Source organism: Babylonia areolata, chromosome 21 (assembly GCF_041734735.1).
Source record: "Babylonia areolata isolate BAREFJ2019XMU chromosome 21, ASM4173473v1, whole genome shotgun sequence".
Taxonomy (NCBI): Eukaryota; Metazoa; Mollusca; class Gastropoda; order Neogastropoda; family Buccinidae; genus Babylonia; species Babylonia areolata.
The window spans coordinates 50,027,499-50,040,016 of NC_134896.1; the positions used below are offsets into that span (position 1 = coordinate 50,027,499).

At 40.0% G+C, this 12,518-nt stretch overlaps 1 protein-coding gene across 1 annotated transcript in view; it reads right to left on the reverse strand.

The window, feature by feature from the left end:
- The window catches only part of LOC143296515 (uncharacterized), a 28,206-nt gene extending 17,614 nt beyond the window's left edge, over nt 1–10,592 (reverse strand). Inside the window, exon 1 of the mRNA XM_076608501.1 lies at nt 10,499–10,592. The gene's annotated coding sequence lies outside the window, so the exon portion shown is untranslated. The remainder of the gene's footprint in view (nt 1–10,498) is intronic.
- Nucleotides 10,593–12,518: the final 1,926 nt, after the last annotated feature.

Sequence of the window (12,518 nt, forward strand, 5' to 3'; positions counted from 1 at the left end):
CACCGAGAAGGAGAAAATTCTCGAACGCTGGGCTGAGCATTTCAACAGTGGCACTGTGCTGAGAAGCTCCATCAGCTGTACTCACTCATGTGGAAAGAAGAGACGCTCCCCCAGGATTTCACAGATGCATCTATCATTCACTTGTACAAGCGAAAGGGGAACCGGCAAGCCTGTGATAACCATCGGGGCATTTCCTTGCTCTCCATCGCAGGCAAGATACTTGTCAGGATCCTACTAAACCGCCTCACAGCACACCTTGACCAAGGTCATTTGCCTGAGAGCCAATGTGGATTCCGGAAAGAGCGCGGAACCACCGACATGGTGTTTGCTGCAAGGCAGCTGCAAGAGAAATGTCAAGAGCAAAATGCTGATCCGTTCTCCACCTATGTCGACCTCACTAAGGCCTTCGACACCGTGAGTAGAGAGGGACTGTGGAAGATCATGGCCAAGTACGGATGCCCTCGGAAATTTATTTCCTTGGTCAGCAAATTCCAATGCAGGCTCGAGTCCAGGACAATGGCGAAACATCTTCTCCTTTTCCTGTCACAAATGGTGTCAAGCAAGGCTGCGTCCTGGCTCCAACACTATTCAGCCTCATGTTCTCTGCAATGCTTACTGATGCCTTCAGAGATGGCGATGTTGGAATCGGCCTAAAGTACCGAACAGATGGCAAGCTGTTTAACCTCAGAAGGCTTCAAGCAAAAATGAATGTCGTGACAGACATCATCAGAGACTTTTTGTTTGCTGATGATTGTGCCCTCAACGCTGGATCTGAAGCTGACATGCAACTCAGCGTCGACACGTTTGCCACTGCCAGCAGGAACTTCGGCCTTACCATCAGCACGAGGAAAACTGAAGTTCTCCATCAGCCAGCCCCAGGGAAACCCCACGTTGAGCCCAACATCACAGTCAACGGTCAGAGACTCAGTGCGGTGGAGCGGTTCACATACCTTGGCAGCACACTGTCACGAAATGCGACCATCGACGATGAAGTGAACGTCGGGATTGCAAGAGCAAGCGCAACTTTTTGTAGACTCTGTGCAAATGTCTGGAACAGAAGAGGCATTGGTCTTGAGACCAAGCTAAAGGTCTACAGAGCAGTAGTTCTCCCCACACTACTGTATGCTTGCGAAACTTCCACACCACTTCCACACAACATGCCTCAGGAAGCTACTGAACATCAAGTGGCAAGACAGGACCCCAGACACGGAGGTGCTCGCAAAAGCCACCCTTCCCAGCATATTCACCATCCTGATGCAGTCCCAGCTTCGCTGGGCTGGACACGTGGCGCGCATGCCAGACCATCGGCTGCCCAAAAGGCTCTTCTATGACGAGCTGCAACAAGGGAAGAGATCACACGGAGGTCAGAAGAAGCACTTCAGAGATACTCTGAAAGTCTCTCTGAAAGCGTTTGATATCAACCCTGACTCCTGGGAGGAATCTGCAGTGGACCGTGACAAATGGCGCGCTGCTGTGCACAAAGGCGCCAAGTTGTGCGATGCCAACAAGACTGCTGCAGCTGTTCAGAAGAGGCAGGCCAGAAAGTCACGGGCAAACAAGCTCCCTGACAATGATATGCCTGTCTTTGTCTGCCCTAACTGTCAGCGAACATTTCGTGCGCAGATTGGACTATTCAGCCATCTGCGCATTCACAGATGGATTCATGAGCATCCTTCCCCCCACCCCACCACCACCTTCCCTTCCCCCATCCCCCAGCTGGATGACAATGATAGTCATCGTCGATCTCGATGGACACACACCACCACATATTTGTGTTCTGTAGTTTCTGTAGGATTTATACTTGTCGGTGGATTTCTCTGTTACAAAAGGAACATATTCTACCACGGGCCTATTATTCTACTTCTGGGGCGAAACACGATTCTCTCCTCTCCTGATACCCTTGATTAAAGCGATTTCTTCAAATCATGCGGAAACATCTTTGTAATGAAACTGTTCAGCTGGTGGACATTCTTGTGAGGTTATTCAATAATACTGATACTACTGATGATGATAATGATGATGATGATAATGATAATAGTAATGATAGTAGTAGTGGTAGTAGTAGTAATGATAATAATTTTCATTTCTATAAACGTAATAATAACAAACAACAACAACAACAACAAGCATACAATATTGGCGATACCTTTCGAAGTCATTGGTAAAAAGAATTAGACAGAACCAATGCTTGGCAGATCTCGTGATTAAATGACAGAAAACAAAGTAATGTATACCCATATTTCCCACGTCGAAATGTGACGTCTGTGAATGTGTGGAAGTGTTTTATCACTTTACATGTCTCGCCTAGATCCATTAAAATTCTCGCATCAGGTGATGGGGGAGAGAGTTTGAACCTTAGATTATCATGGACAATAGAAACGTATATGATTTTGTCACTCTCCACACATACACACACATTTACCCCTCCCCCTCCCACAACCCATACCCCCACGATTCCCCCCCACCCACCCACCCCGTCTAATATCACTTCAAGTGGAAAGACGTTAAACTGAAGACAACAACATGGCTTTGTCGTTGATACCAATGAACAGGGAATTTAAAACAAAACTGCTGAAATGATAACGTTTCAAAAACAAAAAAAGGAGGAAAACTGGGCTTTCTTTAAGTTTTAACTCTCTCCATACGAACGGCGAAAGAGACGACGTTAACAGCGTTTCATTCCAATTACCATCATCAAAATATTGCAAACGGAAGGCTCTTATACTGAAGAGGTGAATGTTGACAAAGAATACCACAATTCTGACGACGGAAGCTAAAGGTTGGGTTATTCAGACACCCACTGGACATCCGAGGGGTCTGTGTAGAGGAGAAGAGAGGACTGGCCGTACTGAGTGAGTTAAAGTTAGAAAACCATGTACACACAGTGGAGACGGATTACTGTAATTTTTTATGGCTATATACCATACTCTGTGTTGGTTATGGAACATTGAGTAAAATGAAAACTATTGTTATAGTACATTGCATGAATGATGCTTTGTTTGATAGAATTTATAACAATATCATAAACGAATATATATTACTCAGTTTGACTTGTTTGTACATTTGAAAAAGAGAGGTAGCCCTGCCACAGGCAACTGATAACATATATTCATCTTTTGATAACACTAAATAGAAACTATGGTGCTCCTTGAAGCTTTGTCATCATAAATACATGCCATAAAGTGACATGTGGTATCACTTTCACTTTTTCATTTCTTCTTCTTCTCACTTCTTTTTTCTTATTATCATTATCATTGTTATCATTATTATTATTTGTGTATGGATCTTTCTATTTATTCATGTAAATAGTTGCCTGTCCATTACTTATTTATTTATTCATTGGTTTGTTTATTCATCTTTTACGCACAACACACGATCATTAGATACTTTTTTTTCTGGGGAGGGAAGGGGGGGGAGTAAATTTTCTCACAGTTAAAAAAACCACACACTTGTATCTAAATAAGTTGGTGATTCTTTTTTTTTTTTTTTTTTTTTTTAGATGTTCATTGATGGACTAAATGTTTGCTCTGTGTTTGTTGAATCACACTGATGTTTATGAAATGTCAAAATTGAACTGAAATGTAACCTTGTGTACAAGGGAGAGAGAGAGAGAGAGGGAAAGAAAGATCGTAGATCACTACAACGACCAAACGCATGAAAACTTTTGTATGGCTTGTTAACTTGACCAGGTTCGTACTGACAACGTGGGCAAGTGGACCAGAAACTGGTCAACACAGGCCAAAAAGGGGGGCATGACATAGTAAAATGACGCATTTTGAGATAAACTTTGGCCTGATGTTTTTGACACGGGACGTCAACTCTGAATTCTTATTGGGTGGAATATTCCTGTCAGCACACATTACAACTTAAGTCCGTGAGTAATTCTTTTTGAATCACTTGTGCAAACAAAGTGAGTCTATGTTTTAATCCGGTGTTCGGTTGTCTGTGTGTGTGTGTGGAGGAATTTTTGTTTAATGTCCCGTCACACATATCGGTGATTGAGGACATTTTGTTAAAGTATTTATGAATACATCTGAGTATTATCGGTTAGAAGGGGTGGGAGATGTGGATGAATGGAGGGTTGGGGGAGACTGGGCAAATGAGGGTAAAAATGTGGGTGAAATTTGGAAGAAAAAAAATATACCTCAAAATACAGGAAATTACTTAAAGGACTTCGTAAAGGAGAAGTCGTTAAACTGACAAGCGAAACAACTGATAATAAATGCAAAAAGTCAAAAACATCAACGTTCTCAGTCACTTGTGAAGACACACTTTCGTGTACAAAAGGCTTCATCAAGCTACAGTGAAAAATTATATGCTCAATTGTCAGGTTACTAAAGCATATGCACTTGACATTAGAACAATTGGTCTGTATTGAATTTGATAATAGTCTGAGAGCTAAACTCAGAATTAGTCTGCGAATCGGACCAAAGTCTGAGAGAGTCAACTGACGAGGTTTTAGACTTGAATTCAAGCACCTATAAAAGTCTCTTTCTAGTATATTGCTTATTTCCTTGTATGACGATGGGCAATATACTTTTATACTATCTATATGATTTTTTGCTCCCCTTTTTTCGCTGCCCTGTCTGTTTGGTCGTTATAACGGAATCCAGTGTGGGATGGTATCCAACAAAAGTCAACATTTGTACCCTCCACAAATAGGGAGTGCAATAAATACCTAATTTCAAACAATAAATCTTCTCTTTGATTATTCTCAAAAAGGAGCAAACTTTTTAAGACAGATTGAGAATCAACACAAAATAGGATATTACTTACTATGATTGGTATATCAACAAGATGATTTAAAGCCATAAGGATGGCCACCAATTCAGCGGTAAAAATTAAATGTCCCTTACCTAAATAATATGATTTTTCTGTTTTTAGGTCAGGAATGACAAAAGCAGATCCTGCACTGCTATCATCCAGGACCGAGCCATCAGTGTAAACTTTTAAATGATAATCAAAATTTTCTTCTAATTCAATTCTGACAGATGCTGCTATTATATGTGGAGATTCTCCTTTTGTTGTGTCAGAAGCACATATGTTGACGTTTGCTTTTGTTAACTCCCAGGGAGGGACAGGTGGCACCAGAACACGAGGTGCCATATCATGCAAATCAATGTCTGAAGAATTTAAAATATCTGACACATATGTGCGAATGGTTTGTAGATTTGAATTATTTTGTGCATTTTTTTGGAAAATCAGTATCAGACCTAATATTTAATTCCTCAAAATCCTCCACTGCTGTACATCTCACAATATATTTAGCAGAACTTAATTTTCTGATTTCATCTAGTGGTAGAACACCCGCAAGCTTATAGGCTTCTGAGGTCTTAGTATGCACAGGTACCCCTAAAGCCAGTTTCACAGCTTTACTGTCAATTATTCGCAGCTTCTTTAGAAACGTCGGCGGAGCAGAAAAGAAAATTTCTTGACCGTAGGTCAATCTTGATCTTACGAGAGATGTCGCTAAATGTAAAAGAATTTTGGAGTCTTGTCCCCAAGGAGAGTGACTTACAATTTTTAAGAAATTAAAACTTTTAACTGCTTTAGTCACCATTGAATCAATGTGTTTCTTCCAGTTTAGTTTTGAAGTAAACAGGATCCCCAGCACTGCTATCATCCAGGACCGAGCCATCAGTGTAAACTTTTAAATGATAATCAAAATTTTCTTGAGTACAAGTTTAGCTATGTTCATATTTGGCTTTGATGCAACGGATAACTTGTGTAAGTTCATTCACCACTTAATGGTTAAGCCATGATGGTGCTTCACTTACTCTCTGGTCTGTCAGTTTGCCAGTATTATATCTAAGCCACTGATTATCCATCTTGTTTATTATTCAGGTATTATCTTACATGCTGATATCAGTTGTACTGCTACAGTGTGCTCAATACTCTAAGAGGTGTGTAGTATTCGGTTTAGGTGATTACAAGATAGTGTTTGATTAATATCAGTTATTGGTTAAAACCACCTGATATGTATCAGTCTGTTAATTGTAATTTAATTGTCATGCTCTCTCCTATACGGCTTACTCCAGTATAGTGCAACATGATAAACTGATTCATTTGAGTCACTTTGCACAGTATAAACTTTACCTAATCTATACTGTCAGTGTACTTTCACCAAGTCAGCATCGCTTCAATCACTTTAACTGCACTATTTAAATGTATTAGAAATGTCATTTGACATCAGTGTTTGGTTTTCACACATATGCATTTCCAAGTGGTAGTCTTTCCATGTAATATGTATACATGTGCTTTACTATTCACTTGTGCCGACATGTTGTGCTAGTGACATTTGTTTTTGTCATTCCAGGCACTGTCTTCTCTTTTTATCTTCTCATCATCTTCTCCTGTATGTCTTCTTAGTTTTCTCTACACAGCTATTGTAAATAAAACAATAGAAAAACCCATTTTGTGACTGGCCTCTATATGTTCCTGGCCTGTCCACGGGAATTCTTCTCGACTATCCTTTCATTCAATCATTTAGTTTAGTTCTTTCGTACCATCCGTACCCTATTAGAACCACTCGGTACACGACTACAAAAGCTTTTGTAGCCCTGTACCGAGTGGGTTTAGGGATGGATTGAATTTAAGAATAAAAGAATTGAAACCCTAAACCACTCGGTACACGGCTACACACTGATTCTCAGTACTCAAGATGTGCGTAGTATTCTGTCATGATTACAAGATAGTGTTGGATTAATATCAGTTATTGGTTAAAACCACCTGATATGTATCAGTCTGTTAATTGTAATTTAGTTGCCATGCTCTCTCCTATATGGCTTACTCCAGTATAGTGCTACATGATAAACTGATTCATTTGAGTCACTTTGACACAGTATAAGCTTTACCTAATCTATACTGTCATTGTATTTTCACTAAATCAGCATAGCTTCAATCACTTTAACTGCACTATTTAAATGCATATAATTAGAAATGTCATTTGATGTCAGCATTTGGTTTCATACATATGCATTATGTTGTTGCTTATTCCAAGCCGAGTGATAATCTTTCCATGTAATATGTATACATGTGCTTTACTATTCACTTGTGCTGACATGTGCTTAATAACATCTGTTTACTTGTGTCTGTTCAGGCACCGTCCTCTCCATTATTTCTTCTTCTCAGTTCTTCTCCACATAACTATTGTAAATAAAACAATAGAAAAACCCCATTTGTGACTGGCCTCTATATGTTCCTGGCCTGGGCGTGGGAATTCTTGTCTATCCATTAATGCGGTAAATCATCATTAAGTTAGTTCTTTTGTAACGCCGTCCCCATATATACCACTCGGGTTCATAACACGGCTACATTTTAACAAAATGTTGTTTTCTTTATGTTTTTAGTAACCCTACTGCAAACATCGTAGCTAAGTTTCGTTTGTACCTCTCTGTATCACAGTAACTTCTTTACCTTCATGAAAAAATAAATAAATTCAAGTCCAAATAATCATACATCTTTTATGCGGGTTGTCGTTTTCTTGCTAGCACCTTCATTTTTTTTTTTTTTTTATCTACCTCTTATGAGGTGAGGAGTGGCCTGAGGGGAAGTAACTGTTGTATGAATGCGTTAAAATGTTATGTTCATCATTTCCCCCCCTTTTTTTCTAATATATATATATATATATATATATATATATATATATATATATATATATATGTATGTATGTATGTATATATGTATGTATGTAAATACGTAACCCACATAAGGGGACAACAACTTGTGTACATTTTCTAATTAAATATATAGTAGTGCTATTTTAGGCCCCATTGAGGTCAAGTCTTCCCTCGTTATGAAATTAAATTACCTCCCTTCCCTTAGGGCCATTCAAAGAACACCTTTTTTTTCTTCTTTTTTTTCCCGCAAACGTTCTGTGCTGCCAGCTGATGACTGATGAATGTTCCTTGAATTAATGTTCACCTGATAACTTGCTGGTTTTCTCCCGACGAACTATTATAGTGTGGAGTAATGGCCTAGAGGTAACGCGTCCGCCTCGGAAGCGAGAGAATCTGAGCGCACTAGTTCGAATCACACTGGCAGTCGCCAGTATTTTCTCCCCCTCCACTAGACCTTGAGTGGTGGTCTGGACGTTAGTCATTCGGATGAGACTATAAACCGAAGTCCCGTGTGCAGCATGCGCTTAGCGCACGTGTGTGTGCGTGCGTGCGTGTGTGTGTGTGTGCGTGTGTGTATGTGTGTGTGTGTGTGTGTGTGTGTGTGTGTGTGTGTGTAACATAGATGTAATATATAATGTTTTCTGTTAACAAAGCGTTTTTGTAAAGCACCTAGATCAGATTTCTGGATAGTGTGCTATATAAGTATCCATTATTATTATTATTATTTGGATTATTATCATTACTATTATAATGATGATTGTTAGTATTAATTAGAAATCGACATTTCTGTATATTCGAATGAAAAGGGGGGCGGTTGAGGTGGGGGATGGGGAGGGGAGGGGCGGGGGGGGGGGGGGGGGCAAGGGGGAGGGGACTAAGAAAGGAAGAGAAAGATATATATATATATATATATATATATATAGAGAGAGAGAGAGAGAGAGAGAGAGAGAGAGAGAGAGAGACAGACAGACAGAGAACAGAATGTGGAAAAGATAGAATACAAAATCTAAAATGGAGAGGGTGAGTGTCAGTGATTGGAGAAAGAAAAAAAAACATAATATTGGAAGGGGGTGTGTGTGAGAGGCGGGACGGGGGAAGCGAGATTAGGAAAAAAAAAAAAAAAAAAGTACACAAAAGCAACACGGGAAACAAAGCACTGACGGTACACAAAACATGGTAACTAAGTTTTACATATAAAAGGCTCATCCGTTTACACATTTCCTTTTTTTTTTTTTTTTTTTTTTTTTGTGACAAAAGATTCATCCTGGTTTTTAACATTTTCAAATGACAGTACAGTTACTGGTGCTTTTTGTTCTCTCTCTCTCTCTCTCTCTCTCTCTCTCTCTCTCTCTCTCTCTCTCTCTCTCTTCTTCTTCTTCTTCTTCTTCTTCTTCTTCTCATTTGTTCGACTTCGATGTCGTCGATATTTTCATGTTTTGGGGGGGTGGGTTGATTTCGTCTTTGTTTTAGGTGGCGACCTCTGTGTGTGTGTGTGTGTGTGTGTGTGTGTGTGTGTGTGTGTGTGTGTGTGTGTGTGTGTGTGTGTGTCTGTGTCTGTGTGTGTGTGTGTGTGTGTGTGTGTGTGTGTGTGTGTGTGTGTGTGTGTGTGTGTGTGTGTGTGTGTGTGTGTGTGTGTGTGTGTGTGTGTGTTTCTTGACTTTTTTTGTTTTCAGTGTAGTTATTATTGTTGTTGTTGTTGCTGCGGTCATTGCTGACAGCTATTTGCTGTCATTAACTCTTTATTGTTAATGCCGTAATTTTTTTTATTCTTCTTTTTTTTCACGGGGAAAGGTTAAAAAGTGGTTTCACTGAAACGAGTTCCTTCAAATACCTTCGTTTGCCTTGTGTCTTATCAGCAGATTCTTATCAGGAGATGCGGCTTTTTTTGGCACGCATTTTACTATTCTTGTCCACGCATATTTTCTCGACTAACCAAACGAAGTCATACTTGGAGATGTATGTATGCATGTATGTATGCATGTATGTATGTATGTATGTATGTATGTCTCTCTCTCTCTCTCTCTCTCTCTATATATATATATATATATATATATATATTCCATAAATGATATTGATTACTATGATATAGTTATGGAATGCCAGGTATTGGTTTTGATTATTGCCACGTTTTTTTAGTTGATTGTGTAATTTATTTGTAATTTATTATACAAAATAAAACGGTGGTCGACCCAAGAAAGTCCGGGGAAATAAAAACAAACAAAGCAAAACAACAACAACAACAACAACTACTACTACAACAGAAAGATGTAGCAGTAGTACCAATAGCACCAACAGCATCAACAATGACAGTAATGACACAACCACAATGATAACGTTCACAACAATAACAATACCAATATAACAACGACGGAAACAGTGATGGAATCTCCCGTCGGACCGACAGATGAGTAGGCAGGCAGGCAGGCTTATTGTCGGTGTGTGTCCTCATAATTATGGGAGAAGAGGCCGATTTTGGATGAGCAGCACTTCCCACAGGTGTTGCAAGGGAAAACATCCCCAGAAGTTGAGCCCTGCTTCCTTCGCTCACGCTTCTCCTTAATTGTCAGCGTTCTCTTGTTTTCAAACGTATTATGCCTCTAGAGTACAGCATCCTCCAGCGAGAGCGGTCAAGGGCATCAGTTTCCCAGGAAGCGATGTCTGTGTAACAGGCTTTGAGGTTTGTCTTCAAGGTGTATTTGAAGCGCTTGCAGGGTCTTCCAAGTTCGCGGTGGCCTTCCTTCAGCTGGCCATACAAGAGCATCTTCGGGATCCTGCTGTCTGTCATGCGGGCAACGTGTCCTGTCCAGCGTAGCTGGCACTGGATCAGCAGGCTTTCAAAATCAACAACAGCAACAACAACAACAACACAGAATCCTTACTTGCAACGAGACACACGTCTGCCGGAGTGGTAGTGTCCGTGATTCCTCCTCGTTCTGATAATGCCTTGACCTCAGCTTGGTTTTGGGTCCCCAACACGCTTTTAATCTGATAGTTCTCTGAGCACTGCGAGGCTGGCTGTGCGATATTATCTTTCCATTAACTCTCTCCATACGAACGGCGAAAGAGACGACGTTAACTCTCTCCATACGAACGGCGAAAGAGACGACGTTAACAGCGTTTCACCCCAATTACCATCATCAAAATATTGCAAGCAGAAGGCTCTTATACTGAAGAGGTGAATGTTGACAAAGAATACCACAATTCTGACGACGGAAGCTAAAGGTTGAGTCATTCAGACACCCACTGGACATCCGAGGGGTCTGTGTAGAGGAGAAGAGAGGACTGGCCGTACTGAGTGAGTTAAACTCGACAGTTCACGGCCACCTCTAGCTGTTTTGTCATGCTCTCTGACGACGAAATAATTTTATCTTCTTCTTCTCTCTACCTTTAACTCTCAAAAAAAAAGATTAAAAAAAAAAATTATATATATATATATATATATATATGATGTGTGTGTGAATTAGTAGGAAAAAATGAGAGAGAGAGAGAGAGAGAGAGAGAGAGAGAGAGAGAGAGAGTGTAAATTGTAATGAACCAGGGAAATGTGGGAAGGTGGTACTTGTTCTGTCATAATTGAATGTGTGTGTGTGCCCTACCTCTTCTAACTCCGCATACACTGTTACATACATGCACTAGGTCAACAAAACCACTGGCATGTTAACAAATGTAAACATTAAAAGGGAAGATAGGGTCGGTCCATTGTTATGATACAGATGACAGATCTTTTATTCATTCATTTTTTTTTTTTTTTTTTCATGTATTGGGTTAAGATAGAGGAAGAAGAGAGAGAGAGAGGATGGATGACAGAAAAGCTTCAATATCAAACAAACAACTCACACTAGGGCAACAATAAACCCAGACCGATGTAATCACTTGTCATACATGTTTAGAATGCATACATCAGAACACCAGAACATCAAAAAAACCTGGCAAATGTACACAGACATCGAATATTCTTAAAATGCATGCCTCAAGACACACTGGGGCAATTGCTGCGCCAGACAATAGGGGAAAGAATGAAAGTGATTAGTTAACGTGTGTGGGGGGGGGGGGGGAAGTGGTGCATGAAAGGTAAATATGAGTTTGTGAAAGAAGAAAAAGAAAGATGTGGGGAAAAAAGAGGAGGTTGGAGGCCCCACAAAAAAAAAAAAAAACAAAAAAGTGGGAAAAAAGAGGAGAGGCCCCACTAAAAAAAAAAAAAAAAAAAAAAAAAAAAAAAAGCAAGAGAAGAGAAAGAAGGAGGAGGAGGAGGAGGGGGAAGAGGAGGACGAAGAAGAAGAAGAAGCAGAACAAGAACAAGAAGAGATGTATATTATATGATAGTCAGTCGTGTCTGACCATGGACCATCAGAACAGCGGAGAAGGCAACTGCTGTCCCCAACTATCTGGACTAGAATTTGATTATAGTGGAGTGTGTCTTGCCCAAGTTACACCCGCACTCTCTTGGCCAGGAAGGTTTTAGGGACAGTCGGCTCTGGGGTGATTCACCAAAGACCATCCAGCCCCCAAGGTTGCAGCACTAAGAGCCAGTGCAATTTTTCATAGTCCATTACAAAAGACTAAGCTGTAAATGAATTCCAATTGCAATGCAGATAACATAGATCAAACAGCTCTCACTTTGCTGATGGCCCAACTGTAAGCTTTTGTCATTCTCTTATATAAAGCTGAGCGTTGGGCCGATAAATAATTTAATATTGCATTCAGGGAATGGAGATCCAAAAAGATTAACAAAAATCATTTAAAAAAAAACAACAACAAACAAACAAATAATAATAATAATAATAATGGATACTTATATAGCACACTATCCAGAAATCTGCTCTAGGTGCTTTACAAAAACGCTTTTGTTAACATAAAACATTATATCTATGTTACATACACACCAAAATGTGACTACAC